General features: G+C 40.2%; 1 protein-coding gene across 3 annotated transcripts in view; it reads right to left on the bottom strand.

Annotated features, from left to right (window-relative positions):
• PRKG1 (protein kinase cGMP-dependent 1) overlaps positions 1–19023 on the bottom strand; it is a 1343317-nt gene that overhangs the window by 235499 nt on the left and 1088795 nt on the right. The gene's annotated exons all lie outside the window — the stretch shown is intronic.

Below are 19023 nucleotides of genomic sequence, written 5' to 3'. Positions count from 1 at the left end.
GTATTGGAAACTGTAGCCCTGCAGGAGCAAGGCCTTGCCTGTAAATCTCAGCCAGAATGCTGAGGCAGAGCATGCTGGAGGCAGGCATGACCTAATACTAGCATTGAGGGTTCCCATGAGAAACCAGGCCTAAAGAATGCTTTGCTTTGCATAGCCCTATTGATATAAACCAGATGTTTAAGTTCAAAGCAGAAGGGAATGAACTCCTTATCTTATGAACCATACCTTAGCAACTCTCTGGCATCAGCATATCTAATGGACCCTGACCTGAGGCAGATCTCTGTGTTTCCTCAGTTGTTACCAGTAGATAATATCTGTTTTCTATAAGTATAGCCTGTAGACTTTGGTGAGCTCTGACTGTGTGCTGTAGACCCCTGCACATACCAATCCTAATAAAAGGTGATTCAGAGAAGGGCTGGGGGCATCCTTCACTAGAGGGAATCTCCATTCCCTCTCCCGCCAGAACAACACATTGTGTCCAGGATGAGTCATTCTCATCCACAATGGCCAGGGGAGCTCCACAGGATGGGGCATCTCACAGCTACTGATTATAAAAAATGGCTGCAGTAAGTATGATCCACCTTAGTGTGCTTACATATCTAATAAATGTTTGAAGTAAAAAATAACATTGGAAAATTAATGAGTTAAGAACAATATGGTCTCAAGCCATGCTTGCTGCCTAATTTTGACACAGGACAGTCACATCTTAGAAGAAGATTATGACATCAGAATAAAACTCCTTGGTTCAATGGATTGAGTGTCTGTCTGCAAACCAAAGGCTTGCCAGTTCAATTCCCAGTTAGGACACATGCCTGGGTTGCAGGCCAGGTCCCCAGCTGGAGTCATGCAAGAAGCAGCCACACGTCAATGATTCTCTCCCTCTCTTTCTCCTTCCCTTCCCCTCTCTCTGAAAATAAACAAAATCTTTTTTTAAAAAGAAGTCTTTCTTTAAAATAGTTGATCTACCTTTTTGGAGCCCAAATCAGTGAAAGTCCCCAAAGAGAAGTCTTTACCCTGACAGGCCAATTTATTTCAAAGACAAGACATCTTCATGGAGAACGGGATCATGAAACAGCTTGATCCACCATAAAATATACTAGTTGGGTGGCAACAAAAAAAGCATTTTTTGGTCCAGGACTTTTCTTCTAGTTGGTGAACTCTGCTCATTAGACACTGTACACCTGGACTGAGATTATCCAGGGCTGCCGAGAAGGACTGACACACGGTCATGGTAACACCGTGACATTAGTTCACATTGCTGTCTTTGAGTTCTGGTGGTTTGAGTTTGGAGTCAGGGACAATTCTGTTCTGGAGCCACAGATTTTATCACAGACCTAGCGCTCTACTAACAACTAACAGCAGTATTTTTGGTTCATGTACGTTGTCCTAATGGGCCAGTTCCCTTTCTTGGAGAATTATCAGGGGACTTGTTCTTTCAGAAAGCATTTCCTTAGATAATGTCTAACCTTATTAAGGCTACAAGTTTCATGCACTCTCCTTCTTATTCTCTAAAGGAAAATTAAACTTTCCTCATATTGCAAACCACAAATTAACTAGAACACCTAAAAAAGAAAAGAAAAGAAAAAGAAAAATCAAGGCCTGGAATATTTTTTTTCTCTTCCTCACACCACCACTGTCCTGTCTCAACCAACCGGACATCTGGGATACATATGTCTCTACTGAAGATGTTTTCTGTTTCAGAGCCCTGCCTCACCTCTCACTCATGAGACTTCCTTAATTTGTATCCCCACACCTCTTGTGCTGGACAACGACGTGGCTCCAAGGCTGCTCAAATTTACCTGTAAAAATCCTCCTTTACTGAGCCTGAACTTCAGGTCCATATGAGACACATGCCCTTGTCAGGAAAGTCTGGCCATTCAGTAATTTCAGACAACATCACTTATCTGTGCCTTCTCCACATGAGAGATTGCTTTTGACACTGAGACTACAGAGTTATGTAAGATACAGTCTCTAGCATGAGAGCCAGCATAGTGTGATGATTCAATATGTGAACATGTCAGCCAGACCTGCCTGGTTACAAATGTCAACACTGTAACCCTAAGCAAGTTACTTCACCCTCCTGTGCAGTTTCCTTTTCTGCAAAATATAATTATAGCTGCATAAACAGACTTTTATAAAGATTAAATGTGTTAATGGTCACAAAGTATTGAGCTTGTCCCATTGTAAGCATTATATACCTGTAAATTTATTATTATCATCATCATCATCATCAAAGAAAGTTTAGTGTAAGGAGATAGGATTGTATTCCAGTAATTTATCAAAAATAACATGTAGCTTTTCCCAGATGACAATTCTCTCCTGAATGGGGGTGGGGGTGGAGGAGAAGGGCTTTCCAGGCAGAGGCAACAGTGTTTGTACAGGCACAGAGATGGTGAGTATTTGCAGTTTACAAAGAGGACTCTGAGGTCAGAATGGCTGAATTTAAAAACTCACAGGGTTCAAATGCATTTATTTTTATTGGGTCATTTTCCAACTCTAACATTGTTAGTCCAGTGACCTTCAAACCCCTGAACAACCTGAAGATTCATGTATTCTTTATATTTGTTCTTAAATCACAGAAATTTACCATAGCAAACTCCACTCCCTGCTTACTCCATATTCTTAGAGATATTGCTAATGAATGCACTGTGGACCAGAAGAAATGCAGAAATATCCTGAAGAGTCAAACCTGGAAGCTCAGCAAACACAAGCACACACTTTGCATGCTTAAACATTTCACCAGGACAAGCCCGCCATAGCTGGTCCAGCCGGATGCTTGTGGGAAGGAAGGATGGCTTCAAGCTCACCATAACCAGTGTCCTCACCCTAACCACAAGAGCCGCCATGCCACTGAGGATGAGAATGCCAGTATTACAGAAGGAGCACTATAGTTACCCATGGACTGGGAACTTCCACTCTTAAGAGGCAGACTCACAGATCCCCCAAGAACCTAAACACAGTAGAAACCCAAATATAAGTAAAACATGGCTTTTTTTTATCAACTACAGCTTAGACTCCTGCATAAAGAGCCTGTGTATTGCTAGACCTCAAGGCACCACACCTGCCTAGCTCGCCAAGGTTATTTAAGACACAAAGAGCTGGAGCCATGAGTATGAGTCTGTGCCACTGCCGCTGCTGAGGATCTGTGGGCTATGCAGCTGTCCCTGATGTCACACCAGCCCTTGATGAAACATGAAACATTCCTCCACATAACACTGTTTATCAAACTTCTCCACCATGAACTTTGCCTTACTGGTGCTGTGTTACCTTCTAACTGCTAGAAACTTGTGTTCTGTTCTAACCACCTAAGTCACTGAATTTCCATCTGCTTTGATGGTGCTACACTGTCCCTGTCTCTACTGACTACCCACTTCTACTAGAAACCCAGGGATTGGTTTGTAAGTCCGTCTGACCACACTAGATGGGATAGACTCTGTGGGGACAGAACATCAGGCAGGCCTAAGTCCTGGCCTGACCAGAACTCGATGGTCAGATTTAAAGCACACTTTGACTTGTTAATCATTTTTGCCTTAACAAGGCATTGGGGCGGATTCTTATCAGTTCCCACACTGAGGAAAAAGATAAGTACAAAATCCCTAGGACACAAACCCCTAGGACTATGTAAGCTTATCTTAGAAAATTAATTTATGGCTTCTACCAGAACATATCAAGCCAATAAGCTGGCTGAGAGTCAGAACTGAAATCCCCTGCAGTGCACAAGGCCAAGATATAGCTTACCCAAGGAACTAATGGGACTTCAGCCCATGATGAACAGAAATTACTGGCAGCTTCACATCCTCTGAGGGCCCAAGAAACCAAGAAAAGCCATGGTTTTCCCATTGTGCCTCTTGCTTAGTGTGATCCATTAAAGACATCATAAAATCTGTTTAGTGAATTACAAGCAGTGTTTTGTAATAAATGTAATAAAACATAAAATATCAAATGTATTACACATAGTAAAGATAAGTATAATTTATACTTTTGTGTGTGTGTGAAGACCTATGTGCGTATTAGGCCCCAATGTAAAATTTATTTCTAAGCATACAAACACTACTTTGATGAAATAAGTATTTTACTTTCTTTACAAAAGTTATGAAAACTTTGGAACTTGAAGATATCCTTACCTTGTCATAAACCCCTTTAGAAATTTTATTATTAATTTAAAAACACTAACATTGGATATTTTTCATATTTGAATTATTTCACTTAAAAATTCTTTTTTCACTTTTGAAAAAGCATATACACCCTGAAGATACCAGCTCTTCCTTAAAAGGATCTATAACCTCCCCTTAAGTAAGTGACACGTGGCCTCAGTTCACCACTTGGTTTTCTCATCTGGCTTTTGTTCTTGTCCCCTCAGTCCTCAGTCCACCCATCCCACTGTCTGATGAAATGCAATCATTCACACTTACATTTTTGTATATCCAAGCACTTAATTTTCTAAACAAACTAACATTTCTCATAGTGCAATAAAACTGCATGGAATTTTGGTCAACTGATACCGAATTCTGGTTTCCTTCCCTGAATTTCAAACATTTTTGAGGCTGTGTGTCTCTCAGTGGTCAGATCACATAATTATCCCTTGAGCCGCCTGGGTAGCTTTAGAGTTTATTATTCAAAGACAGCTGGTGACCCCGCAGTGGTCCCTGGACTAACTGAATCCTCACTCTGAATATTAGACAATGGAGGGGATAATCTGAGCTAAAATTCCATAAACACTTGGTTTTTATTTGATGTTTAACTGAGCTCTTCAATGGCATGTCTTTCCAAATAGATTTTCAAATTCTGTTTTTACTTTCAGAGATTGTGATATGGACATATTCATATAATATAATGACTAAGAGTAATATGGAGGCAGGCACACAAAGTGCCAAAAATCTTTAAAAAGATTAGTTCATTTCAGATCTATTTATCTCACAACAGAATATAACTGTTTACAGAGGAGACAAGCAGGCGTTTCCATTCGCATAATTACTCTATAACTCAAATTTAACAATTTGATCTATAAAGGCAATTAGCTTCAGCAGAACTTGAAAATTATTTGCCCTGATAGATAATGTGTTAGAGCGAAGCATGCAATTTAGAGTCTCAGAGTCACCATCTGAAGCACAAATATGTTTTGAAGTTTAAACGAAAATAAATATAGTACTAAAAAAAAAACAAATTAATCACGGTGTCTCATGAACTGCATAACAAATGTAGATAGTGACAAAAGTATGTAGAATTCACTCAATATTCTACTTTTTAAAAATAAACTGTTCACATTTCTGTCTGAGAGGATGGACACTCTTGAGATTAAAGGGCATCTTGAGTCATTGAGGACCAGAAAGAAGAGAAGGTAAAAAGAATTTAGATTACATTGGAGGATACAGCTCTCACCTCAAAGATATTTCTGACTAGACCAGTCTGAGAGTGGTCTTGTTCAGAGCTGAGGTGACAGATTCCTTTATGATCCTGCCCCTTCTTCTAGTCCACAACATGGCACTGGAACCCAGTCACAGACAGCGCCCCGGGCGGAGGCCGAGGTGCTTCCCAAGGACTGAGAGACAAAGGCAGAAAGGCTTCTCCCAGAATGTGGGTTAGTGTGTTTACCGGAAGTCATCACCAAAGTGATATATAAAATATGTAATGACTGGTACTGAAAAGGCACTAACCAATCAGAAGAGATACAGGCTGGAGCAGGGTCTTCAAGAGCCTCCTGGATCACAGGGAGGTTCAGGGGCCCCAAGAATGAGCTGGGGCAGCACAGGGTACTCTTGGCAAAATCTTTTTACTCACTGGCACACTAACACTTTAGTGCATTAACAGCTTGTGCAAACACATTGAACGAAGCCCTAGGAACACTGCTCCGTCTTCATACCCCCCACCAGCCTCTATTTGACACAAATTTTGAGGTTTCTGAATTCAGAAGGAATGTCACTGTAGTAATAATGGTTATAATGATAGAATAAAAAAATAATACAGCGTATAAATTGGCACGGTACCGGAGGACAGACTGTGTTCTAGGCCAGAGGTCCAGGAGGGGAATGGCTAAGTAGCTGATGGGGTGCAGGACATGCCACCCCAAAACCTGGTGCCTTGGCATACTATTTCAAGCGGAAAGACTGAGAAAACAGCAGAAACTGGAAGGTCACTGGATGCTTCCCCTGCCCTTTTCCATGGAAACAGCCTTTAAAACCCTTATGTGAGAGGTGCTTCCCTCTACCCTGAGAAAAGGAGCATCCTACCCTCTGAAGACAAATGGAAACCAAGAAGAATCCAGACATGCCTGCTGCACACAGTTTACTGCACTTACATCATATTCCTTGACCTAAGATATTTCTGCACAATTGTCTGCCCTTCATTAAGCCTAGCATAAAATGTTCAGGTTGTTTCTTTGGGTCTGCATTTCCTAATGAAGGCTTCTGCATCATGTACAGCTTATAGTTAACAAATTTGTATGTTCTTCTCTTGTTTATCTGCCTGTATCAGTTTACTTTCCAGACCCAGACAGAGACTCTAGGAGTGTCAAGAAAAACTTTTCCTCCCCTACATAGACCCTAAGAGGGTGGAGAAAAACTTCTCCCCTATGCAGCTAAAAAGGTGAAATGAACACAGCTAAAGAGGAAACCGCACTGCAAAGGGTACCCAGTGATGCAGCGGGGAAAGGAAGGTTCAGAGCAAACACAGGTGGGCAGTCAGAGATCATGGACCTGAGGGGGATAAACTATTTGGTCACTGGAGAGGGGTGTGCTGTAGTCACAAGGTATATTTTCTTAGCCTTGGCCACCTGAATCTGTTTAGCTTCGAGCCACTTTCTGTGCTTTAAATAAAAAGACAGCCTTCTCCTGAGAGTGCCTGCTCCCATGTGCCCCGACATCAGGAGGGCAGAAGTCTGGATGCCTGGATCTGAGAAGCCTGCTTCATAGTCAGACATCTGAGCGAGACACACACACACCAAAAGCCTCAGGTGATACCTTATACTAAAATTTGTGGGTTTTAAAATATGCTGTATATAAATATAATATCCAGTTTCTTGTCCCACCAGGTTGAAGCCAGATCTTTAGTATAGTCCAACTCAACACAGTAATGCCAATCCAGCAACCACCCTTAGACCTTGACAAAGACCTGCCTTCTCCCTGCGTCCTGTAACCCCTGCAGCCACAGGCTATGTGACAGAGTTTCTGCGGACAGCCACTGCTAAAAACGAAAGCCAGGACCTTTGTCTTCCCAACATTCAGGGGGCTTTTTACCAGTTTTGTGGAGTATGTTCAATTCAGACAGTATTATGAGCTCGGATTTACAGAGCAGTGATGCTGCGGAAGGTCTGGTAGTTACTCACGAGCATTTCAATAGGACCACAGGGGCGGAGGCTGCCTTCCAGCAAATTTATTTGCCTGTTCCCAGCAATGGAGATAGAAATGTCTTGTTAAAGAAACGATCAATTGAAATTTCACTAATTCTCCTGACCACCATATAGTTCACTATTTTATAACTATAAAAACTCATTTTTATACTCCAGTGTTAACTCACATAAAAATAGCTACTATCAATTTGAACCTTACTATGTGCTGGACAATGTGCTGAGGATGTCTTCATTTGTACAAGGACTCACTGATGTCTTCTAATCTTTATTTTACTGGAACAAAATGGAAGCCTGGACAGGTCAAGTAGTTTTCCAAGAACTACAGGCAATTAAATTTTACAATCAGAATTTGAATCCAGGTTTGCTTTAGAAAACCTGGGCTCACGGTTTGACTTCCTCCTCATCTTATAGAAGACAAACTTTCCTTATTTCAAAAATAGAAAATAACATGTTGGTAGCAATAATCCCAAGAAAGCTACTCAGATACACACACACAAAAAAATGGAAATCTTCCATTTTGTTGCAATGTACTCAATTTTTAACATTAGAAATTGGTTCCTGAAACACTGCTGTAATCCCATCGCTTTGGGGCTCAAATTCTTGAATAGGTCAACCTTCTCAATGGATGGAGCTCTTTGCTGTCACCATAGGAGGTCCTCTGGGACCTGGCCCTGGTTGTAGTACCCACCCTCACCCCCGCTCCTTACACTGCAGCCTCTCCGGGGCCTTAGCTGTCTTCCTTTTCACTTGCAATCCCTGCATCTGCTATTCCCCAGCCTGGAATCCAGTTCTTGAATAAGCCCTCCCTTGATTCTCTAAATAGAGAGGCTTTTTTTTTTTTTTAAATCACAGTACACTTTTGTCTCACAGTTGCAGCCTACGTCTTTCTTTTGTTCTCAGTCATCATTTCCACAACTATCTTGTACTTGAAAGAGAACAGCCCATATTTTTTATCCTCCATTTCCAACTACAACGACCACATTTTCTGCTAAAGAAGGGGTTCAAATAAAATTGGTTAAATTGAATTCACTTGAATTTGTACTGTTTTGTACTATTTTTAAAACACAAATATCCTTGACAGCATAATACTTCCAGTTTTGTAAAATAATAAATTAGTATTATTAACACATACTTTATAATTTATGTTAACCTGGATTATTATGAAAAGCTCTTTGGATACTTATAAAAAACATCATTATTATCTACATTTTTTCAGATGAGAGATCAGAACTAAAAATAAATGTTTAGCTATTTCTAACATCTGCAGAATAATGTGTTGCAGCCACAATGCTAAGTGCATACCTCAATTATTTTATTTCTCAAAAGCTTGAGATCAAATGCATAGGTATTTCTTTCAGGTTTTTAGGAGTTTATAAGCATCTAAAAATGCAAACTAGGTATTTCCAAGCCTGTGTATTTATAGGAAAAAACCACAGGCAATAGATTTGAAATAAATGTCCCAAAGGGAAAGTTTCGTTTTTTCAGTCTTACTCTATATCCCTACTTCGTTCCATGTGGATTAATGATATTGAAGGGAATGAGCATATTTTTGTTTGATATTAAATAATGAGTCTGACTTAATAACTATCCCCTTATATGGCTATGGTCAGATACTTGCTCTTGTGGCAAACACTTGTAGAAGATGAAACAAATACTGTAGCATAATATATATAATATATAATTTACCTAGTATCATTACAGAATGATGTATCTGTTCCTAGTAAGCAAAATTTCCATATAATTCCTTTTACTATTTCAACTGATTTAGTTAAAATGTATTTACACTGTCATATCCACTTTATTTTTAAGTATTTTAATTGATTATGCTGTTACAGTTTTCCCAATTTTTTCCCCTTTATCCCCCTCCACTCTGCTCCCACAACCCTCCAGCATTCCCCCCACTTAGTTCATGTCCATGGGTTGTACATACACGTTCTTTGAGTCCTCTGTTTCCTACACCATTTTTATCTTTCCCCATCTATTTTTATGCTTACTAATTATGTTTCTTCTTCCCTGTACACTTTCCCCTCTATTCCCCCCTTCCCCCTCCACACTGAACTCCTTCTGCATGAAGTCCATTTCTCTGATTCTGTTCCCGTTCTGGTTGTTTGCTTAGTTTTTGTTTTCATTGTTGGTCTTTTCTTTTAGGTTCATTTGTTAATAGTTGTGAGTTTGTTGTCATTTTCTTTTTCATATTTTTATCTTCTTTTTCTTAGATAAGTCACTTTAACAGTTCATATAATAAGGGCTTGGTGATGATGAACTCCTTTAACTTGACCTTACCTGGGAAGCACTTTATCTGCCCTTCCATTCTAAATGAAAGTTTTGCTGGATAGAGTAATCTTGGATGTAGGTCCTTGCCTTTCATGACTTGGAATACTTCTTTCCAGCCCCTTTCTGACTGCAAGGTTTCTTTTGAAAAATCAGCTGATAGCCTTATGGGAACTCCATTTTTAGTAACTGTCTTTTCTTGTGCTGCTTTTAGAATTTTCTCTTTGTCTTTAATCTTGGGTAACTTAATGATGATGTGCCTTGGTGTGTCCCTCTTTGGGTCCAACTTCTTTGGGACTCTCTGGGCTTCCTGGACTTCCTGGAAGTCTATTTCCTTTGCCGGATTGGAGAAGTTTTCCTTCATTATTTGAAGAAAATAAGTTTTCAATTTCTTGCTGTTGTTCTTTTCCTTCTGGCACCCCTATAATTCAGATATTGGAATGGTTCAGGTTGTCCCAGAGAATCCTCAGCCTCTCTTCAGTTTTTTTGGATTCTTGTTTCTTTGTTCTGATCCAGTTGGATGCTTATTTCTTCTTTTTGTTCCAAATCATTGCTTTGAATCCTGGTTTCCTTCTTGTAGTGACAAGAAGGAAAAAATCCTGGTTCCCTGAATATTTTGCTTTATTTCATTTTGGGTATCTTTCATTTGTTCTTTTATTTTTTGACCAAGCTCAATCAGTTCTGTGAGCATTTTGATTACCAGGGCTTTAAATTCTCCATCAGATAGGTTGCGTATCTCCTCATCGCTTAGTTCTGAGGTTTTGCTGTGTTCTTCTTTCATTTGGGCCATATTTCTTTGTCTTCGCACACCCGCCCACTTCACTTTTTAAACAACATGTATGGGACATATTTAACCTTTTATGTCTGACCAGGGTGCATCATTATTCACATCTGCTGTTACCCTGAGCCACAGCATGGCTGTGCCCTGTGTGGTAACTGAGGCATACAGGTCAGATGGTTTTAAGTAGCCATCTCCCATACCCATGTCTGAATTTTTTTTCAAATTCTCCTCTTTTCTTGCTGCCAAATTGTTAAACCTGATTTCTCTCACCCTTACATATCAGATCACTAGCAGAATCCCAATAGGCTGTGCCCTAAATCAGTTCCATTTTAATAATCAGATAACTGGGTTAGGTGCCATACTAGGGAAATGGGCATACACAGATGAGTGAGACATGACTTTTATGAGTCTGCAGTCCGGAGCCAAGGGGTGAGGGTGGGGAGCAAACGTGAAATCAGACAACTTCAAAATAACACAGAAATGCTGTGCTAGAGGTATTTACAGCATGAAAGGCTTGGTGGCGTGGATTTCAGAGGTGACTTACAGAAGAGTTAGTACCTGATCTGAGCCCTGATGTATGAATATGAACCAGCCAGATGAAAAGAGAGGAAGAGGAAATGCTCAGGAGCAAGAACTAGCAAGATCTGCACAGAGAATGACTAACTTCTCAGTATTGGTGGAGTCCAAGTTTAGTCAGCAAGTAGTAGAACCCAAGACTTGAGAGATGCAAAGGTGACCTTTCATGGTATGTTCCCTTTGACTTTATTCCATGGAAGACAGGAGACACCGATGGAATAAACAAGGAGGCAGCATGGATGAAAGAAGAGTTCAGCTAGAAAGACTTAGAGACAGACATGCATAGCTTCTCAAGTATTTTTTGAATAAATGTGTAATTTCTCGAAAATAAATGTGAGCTATTAGATGGTGAGAGATTATAGCTGAAACAATAGGTTTAATTTGGAATCATTTCTTGCAAGAGAGAAGCCTGAGGATAGCTACTGTCCATGTATCCAGCAGGGAGTCAGCCTGTTCCTAGTCATCTAGTCATCTACAGGCTGGGAAACCACAACTAAGTGCGCCTTACATCTTCCAAATTCAGCTGCCCATTAATATCACCGGGGAGATTTTTTGAATCCTGATACCTAGACTGTCTTCCAAACGTATTAAATTAGATCCCCTAGAGCTGTGACCCAGTAATTATTGCAGTTCTGCAAGTGATTCCAGTGTTCGGCCATGACTAGGAATTCTACACTAACGTACCAGGCTCAGACATAAGACTAATAAAGAGCTTTCTTTCTAGTTAAGTATATGGACTATGATATTTTGGACTTGACTTTGCCTGTTTATTTTGACACAGGTGATTGCACCTATTGAAGGCACAGCTCACCTGTCACTTCTTCTGAGAAGCCTTTTATGAGGGGCATTAGGCAGAAACTACTCCATTTCTAAGAGTACTTCTCATGTTTACTGAGCTTGGCGGAAAGAAAGTTTATAGGTTGAAGCAAGAGGTCACACAAGATGAAACCAAACTATATTGGAAGGAAATCCATTTGCAAACATTTAAGTGCAAGATGAAAAGGAGATTCAAGATGTCAGTGCCAAAGCATGGAAGGACTCTTTACTTTGGGATACTGATGGGCCATGGTTTCCGGTTTCACTGTGAAAAACAATGTAGTAGGCGAGGTTACAAACTTCCAGCCTACAAACTAGAAGTCCAGTAAAAAAAAAGACACAACCTTGACTCACAGGACAACAGTTTTGTGGTTTTTTTCAACAAGCTCATAAGTATTCTATTCTTAATGTCATTCACCGCAGAAGATTCTTGAAAGTTTCAAGTCACAGCCCTTATACAAAGCAAGGGTCTTGTATACAGCACTATGTTTCATTCTGTTTTTAATCTGGAAATGTTAACCTATATAGAGATATGTTAAGACAAGACAGATTAAGTCTGTAATGTTTTCAAATTCTTAGTACATATTTTAACAGTATTGTTTATTTTTAGGAAGCCCTTGCCAAACATAGGAAAGTCACATTGCACTAATATTCCAGAATTGTGGATAGTGAGGTGAGTTTTAGGTGTAGTTAAATAGCAAAAGCCATTCTAAGAAGGCACTTACAACTTTGCTAAAGTGAACACACCTGAAGGCAAAAATAAAATGAACTTCTGAACAGTACACCTGGGGTCTATTTAACACAGACATGAGGTCACAAGCACCTCAAAGTCAGCTTTAGGCACAAGTTACACAGAACCAAGAGGCATAACCTTCTCCTCTCCCCCTGAAAGTAATGCTTAAGGGGGTGCACTGACGTGTAGATAACAAATGAGTGTTTTTCAAAGTGGTGCCTCTCCAGGGTAGAAAGCCCAAGGAAAATAGACGTATAAAAAGGTAATCAACTGGTTTAACTTTGCGCATAGTACACAAGAGACACACACACAAATCTTGGAAATTAAAGGCAGTCAGGCTTGTAGCGTTCTATTCTCAAACTGTGTACGGTGAACATAATGGAGTGTGCAGAGAAGAACTGTATATCTGAAGAACAGGGAAATAAAAGGCATACAGTTCTCCTGGTAAAACCACATGAAAATTTCACCAGTCTGTTTGACCTGGGAGCTCTGTGGACAGCCTTCTGTTGCCATGCTAGGAATACTAACCCTCCAGAAGAAATTACTCAAATCATATAACTGCTTTTACCCATAATAAAATAAACAATGTGAAAGTCTTGGCTCTAAAAGAGTTTCAATTTAGCCAAACCATTACTTATTTCTTGTTTTATATCAAACTAGTTTGACATAAGGGTCAAGTTTTTCAAGGCAGGTAGGTAGTCACTATCAAAGACTTTCAGTGCAAAAACAGGCTGAATTATTGCTTTCTCCTCATCCCATTTCCTCAATTGTCTATACCTATCTACTTGGAAAAAGCGATATAGTGGAAAATAGATACAATTTTCTGGATGGTTTAGAAAAACCATTCTCATTCTGTGTTGTGAATAAGAAATAAAATGTGGTGTTTGTAGAAATTACACCACATATATATACCCTTATAGCCTTATCTTGACAGATTGAGATCAGCAACATTCACTCACCAGAATGAAAGTCCTTCCTATACAAGGTTTGTGACAATTCACTGAAAAAAAAAGCACACATACATACTTGCCCCCCCAACATACAAACACATCTTATCATGTCCCTCTGAACTGAGGTTTGCAAAACCAGTTCAGTACACTGCACCGAGTCTTTGTGTTTGCGGTCGCTATCATCCATCAGGTGTGCACCAGGGTTGGGTGAATAGTACACTTGTCCAATTATCCCGTGACCTAGAGGCAAACAGACAGCCCCCTGGAAAAATGAGGACCTCGTAGCTGCTTCCTTCCTTAAGTGCAGTTCCGTGGAGTGAATTAAGAGACTTAATGTCATTACTCAAGGCCTTCTTCCTGACTATAGGACCTGGAGCTCCCTTTTTTCTCAGAGCATTTACTTCAGAATATTTCCAATTGTAAATTCTTTCTCTGTCCCTCTGAAATGTAAGTTTTCTTGGGGCTTCTCTGTCCAGTTTCACAAAACAGAAATGACTTTCTCAAAGGCCTGGGAGCCATTCCTTTGAAAAATGATCACCAAAAAAATAACACCCTATTTTCTAATTTCTGTGGTAGGAGATAGGAGACTAATGCCCATACATGCCAATTAGCAAACATGGATGGACTGGTCACACTGAGCAATCCACCCACTGACGGCTGCTGATGTTTTTCCTACAGGTCACATAATGCTGAAAAGCCATCCCACCTTCTGCTTCAGAGGATTTGAATTCAACCTTTGTCCTATCAAAATCGTCTTAAGTCAATTCATTTCAGCCAGTTCAACACTGTGTGGTGTAAGTTTCCTGCAACGACGCCACACACAAAGTCCTGACTAAGGACATTCGCCACCCTATTCTCAAAATACAGAAGAAACTAGGTTACATTTCAAAAAAATTCAAAGGTCCTGACATTTTATTTTTGGCTGCTTACTTAAGTCATGATGATAATGACAACCTCAGAAGAAGCCGTATAGTCATTTTTCTTTTAAAATATAATTCACTCTATGTTGATGGTAGAGAACAGAAAATCAGCTTGTGTCCTGCTGTTTGAAAGATGGATGTGTTACTGGAAAGAAGAATCTATTTGGCAAACTCTAACTTAGTCTCATAACAAGTTATGTTCCCCATGAATATGCTTGTTCTTGAAATATTAAAGGTATATAGTTCCATTTTTTAACAATGTTTTCAAAACATGAAGTGAACAAGGACAGTTTCTTGTCCATTCATTAAGACAGTACAAAAGGGTGAAGAGCAAAATTTGTCTCAACACCACATTACACAAGCTGTTACTATGTCTCTGGAGTTCATGCTTTAGTACTTTCACCAAAGAAAATACTAAATCTTTGAAGAATTACGTTGCAGGTTATACTCAGTTATCGCTATTAAACTTGAAATAACAAATGTGCATGACCAAAGAATACTTTTCAGTTAAGCAAACCAATGCTTCGACTAGAATTGAGTACACTCTTGCCCAGAAAATAACAGAAAAATGCAATGGTGGTGTAAAGGATTGCCAAACAAAGAGTTTCCTAGGCTTCCCAATGTTAATAATAAAAAAAAAACCTATATGACCATAATACAATTGAGTTCTGATTTCTTGCAATGATAGGAACAAATGAATTACAGCACGAATGTTACGAAGACTCCTGAAACTGCCAGATGGCCTTACTCAGCATCCCAGGAGAAATCGTAGGTTTTCTTGAAAACCCACATTTTTATCTCCAGTCCTCTGCCTCTCTGCTCCAGATTGATGTTCAATGGCCTAAATAACAGCACCACTTGGATGATTAATAGGCATTTTATAATGACCACATCTAAACTGATGGTTTACACCCCATCTAACTCTTTCCTCCCCTCTTCAGGAAACAGTATTTACCATTTACCTTGAATCTCTGACTTGTCAGCACCACTTAAACTATTTCTGTAATTAAGCCACTCCCCATCTTACCCCACCACTTTAAGCCACCCCCATGTCCAACTATACTTCCACATTAATTTCACTATCACTATGCTTCCTAGTGTCTCACATTTCGATATACATTCAAATCTCCACAACCAGAAAGAACATTTACAGCTGTAAGTACAACACTGCATGTTCCTGCTCAGATCTTCCCATTGTTTCCTCATCACACTGAGAACAGAAATGAAAACCTTAACATGCCTTTTTCTCCATTTTTATCTCTTATTACTACCATGCTTGCCCCTTCCTCTTCAATCACAAAACCGAACTCTTTTAGGCATTTATACTTCCCTTTGCCTAGAATGTCCCCTCCGCAGAGTTTTTCACCAGGCTAGTTCTGGCATTTATATCAGAGGATGAAAATTCCCCTTTAAGGACGAACTGACCACCCAAACTAATATATCCCCTTCCCTTTCTTTCTCCTCTTCACCCCTTCATTGTGTGTTTTGCTGGTTTTTGTTTTGTTCTTTTTTGTTTGTTTGTACTTTTTTATTTTTACTCTACTACTTGCACTATAGACATGCTTATTGTCCACCTCTCCCTCCCAGAATGGAAGAAATGTGGAAGCAGAGACCCTCTCTCTTTCTCTCTCTCTACTCCTTCTCCCCTTTACACTTGGACCTTCAGAACCCAGTGAATGCTTGGCACATAATTGAGGGTTTAAGAAGTCTACGTTGAATGACTACATCATTTCACACTCCACAGATTCTAAAAATGACATCACTGTTCTCTGTAAACCAGCTGTTTCTCCAATATCCACAATTTTTTTTCTGAGGCCTTTCACATATTAGGTACTTAGAAATAACAAAAACTGCAATTGTTACAGTGAAAACTTCATGAAGAACTATTCTGTGAACTGGAACATCTGGGATGAGACCTGAATCAAGGCTCTGTGGTGCGGGGCCTAAGGCGATGCTGCCCCTAACTTGTGACAGTTCACAGTGGATGCAGCACCAGTGGATGTGCCACGTGGAAAGCCCAGGGCGCATCATCTCTCTCACCGCTGAGCCACTCTAGCAAAACTTTTCTGAAGGGGGAGGAGGACGCCATGACTCCAGGACAGGCTCCGCAGCCTGGCCGACACCCATATTCACTTGTGACTCCCAATATCCACATTTTTTCAGTTATTCTTTTGCTTGTCTTTTTTTCCTCTCTAAACTTCATTTTAATGGGTCTCAACATCCTGTGACGGATTTTTGGTCAAGTTGTTTCCACTAAAAAGTACTGATTTTAAAAACTAATAACTTAAAAAGTGCCATACAAACAAACAGACACACAAAATCAAAGGGTCCACAAAATAGTTTCTTTTCCTTCTGAAGGTTTTATGATGGATCGTAATCATTAACCAGTCTTTTACCATTAATCTTAAGTGGCCAATTGAGACAAACAGTTCTGAGACGATTCTTGCACCACTGATGAAGACTGGGGTGGCAGGTATTGGGGAGAATATTCATTTAGCCTTCTGAGATTTCCGGGCAGACTTTGCCAGCTCCAGTCGCCTTCTTGTCCACTGTTTTGATGACACCAACAGCAACTGTCTCATGTTATAAACGGCAAAACAGTCCAGAGGAGGAAAGTCAGAGAAGCTTTTGACACAAAAGGCCTTGCCAGGAACCATATCAATGATGGCAACATCACCAGACTTCAAAAGTTTTGAGCCATCTTCCAGCTTTTTCCCAGAATGATCTTCTCCTTCAGCTCAGCAAACTTGTAAGCAATGAGCTGTGTGACAACTCAGCACAGGTGTGTATGCAGCACTGATTTGACCTGCATGGTTCAGGATCATCACCTAAGCTGTGAAGGCAGCTGCTTCCATTGGTGGGTCACTTTGCTGTCACCAGTCAGGTTGCCACAACGAACATCTTTGGAAAACATGTTCTTGACCTTGAAGCCCACATTGTCCCCAGAGAGAGCTTCACTCAGAGTTTCATGGTGCGTTTCAACAGAATTTACTTCAGTTGTAGTGTTGACTGGAGCAAAGGTGATCACCTGCCAGGTTTGAGAACACCAGTCTCCACTTTGTCCCCAGGGGCACTACAAATCAGGGACCATCAATTTTGTAGACATCCTGGAGGTCCAGACACAGGGGCTTGTTGGTTGGGTAAGCAATCCAGGGCTTCAAGCAACGTGGTTCCACTGGCACTGCCAACTTCATGGCTGAATTTCCGTCCCCTGAACCATAGCGTGTTAGCACTTGGCTCCAGCATGGTGTTGCCATTCCAATCAGAAATTGGCACAAATGCTACTGTGTCAGGGTTGTAGCCAATTTTAGTAATGTTGGTGCTAACTTCTCCAACAAATTCCTCGTATCTCTTCTGGCTGTAGGGTGTCTCAGTGGAATCCATTGGGTTAACACCCACAATAGTTGTTCCACACCCAGTGTGGCAGCCAGAAGGCCATGCTCACAGGCCTGCCCATTCTTGGAGACACCTGCTTCAGACTCCCCAACACCAGCAGTAACAACCAGGACAGCACAGTCAGCCTGAGATGTGCCTATAATCACATTTTTTATAAAGTTTCTGTGTCCTGGAGCATCAGTGATGGTCACATTATACTTACTGGTCTTGAATTTCCACAGGGGGATATCAACAGTGACACCACACTTGTGTTCAGCTTTCAGTTTATCCAAGACCCAGGCATACTTGAAAAAGCCATTCCCCATATAAGTAGCCTTCTACTCAAAATTTGTGATGGTTCTTTGTCGATCCCCCCACATTTAAAGATCGGATGACCAGCAGTGGTAGACCTGCCACAATCTACATGTCCAGTGGCAATGATGTTGATATGAGTCCTTTCCTTTCCCATTTTGACTTTCAGTGGTGGTTTTCATGACACCTGTGTACTGGTGGCAAACCCAGTGCCAAAAAAAAAAAAAAAGGTTCTTTCTCTTTTCTAAATTAAAGGCTTTAGAGTCATCCTCGAAATGCTTCCTCTTGACTCTAGGCCCATTATATTCCAGGCCTGCCTTTTCCTATTGCCTCCCCACTGCTTCCAAGTTTAGAAACTTATTTCAAAGTATTCTACCTAGATTGTTCTCTCTCTCTCTCTCTCTCTCTCTCTCTCTCTCTCTCTCTCTCTCGGAGGAGGAGATAGGGAGTAAAATTTGTAAAAATAATATAAATTTGGCAATCAGCTACATAACAAGGGCAGTGGAGTCCAGGAAAATAAGATGAGCTTTCAAGATTGAATGTACAAAATTAAAGAGAATCTTGCAAGATACCCAAACTGGAGAGAAAAGAAGAAAAATGAGTGATATCAAGAGCAAAATTATGGAAGCACAGTGTACACATGTTCAGAGCTCATTTACTAATAACAGGTTTATCGGTCACTCCCTCTACTTTCCTTTCTAAAACCAGTTGCATATTCTTCATTACCAAAATTCTTCAGATTCAAGGTGTGAAATTACATTTTTCTGTCTCTTTATATATATATAACCTGTGCTCAAAACAAACCAAATTCCCCATTTTCTCAAATATAAGTTCATACTCCAGCCTTTCCTTACATTATATCTATACTCTAGGGATCTCTTCTAATAACTACCTAGTTTTACCTACTCAGAATATGGTACAAATATTACCTCCTCCTTAAAGAT

This window comes from Artibeus jamaicensis, unplaced genomic scaffold, assembly GCF_021234435.1.
Source record: "Artibeus jamaicensis isolate MK-2021 breed Jamaican fruit bat unplaced genomic scaffold, CSHL_Jam_final contig_332, whole genome shotgun sequence".
Classification (NCBI taxonomy): Eukaryota; Metazoa; Chordata; class Mammalia; order Chiroptera; family Phyllostomidae; genus Artibeus; species Artibeus jamaicensis.
Note: the sequence above shows the minus strand (reverse complement) of the source record. Positions and strands in the feature narration are given on the sequence as shown.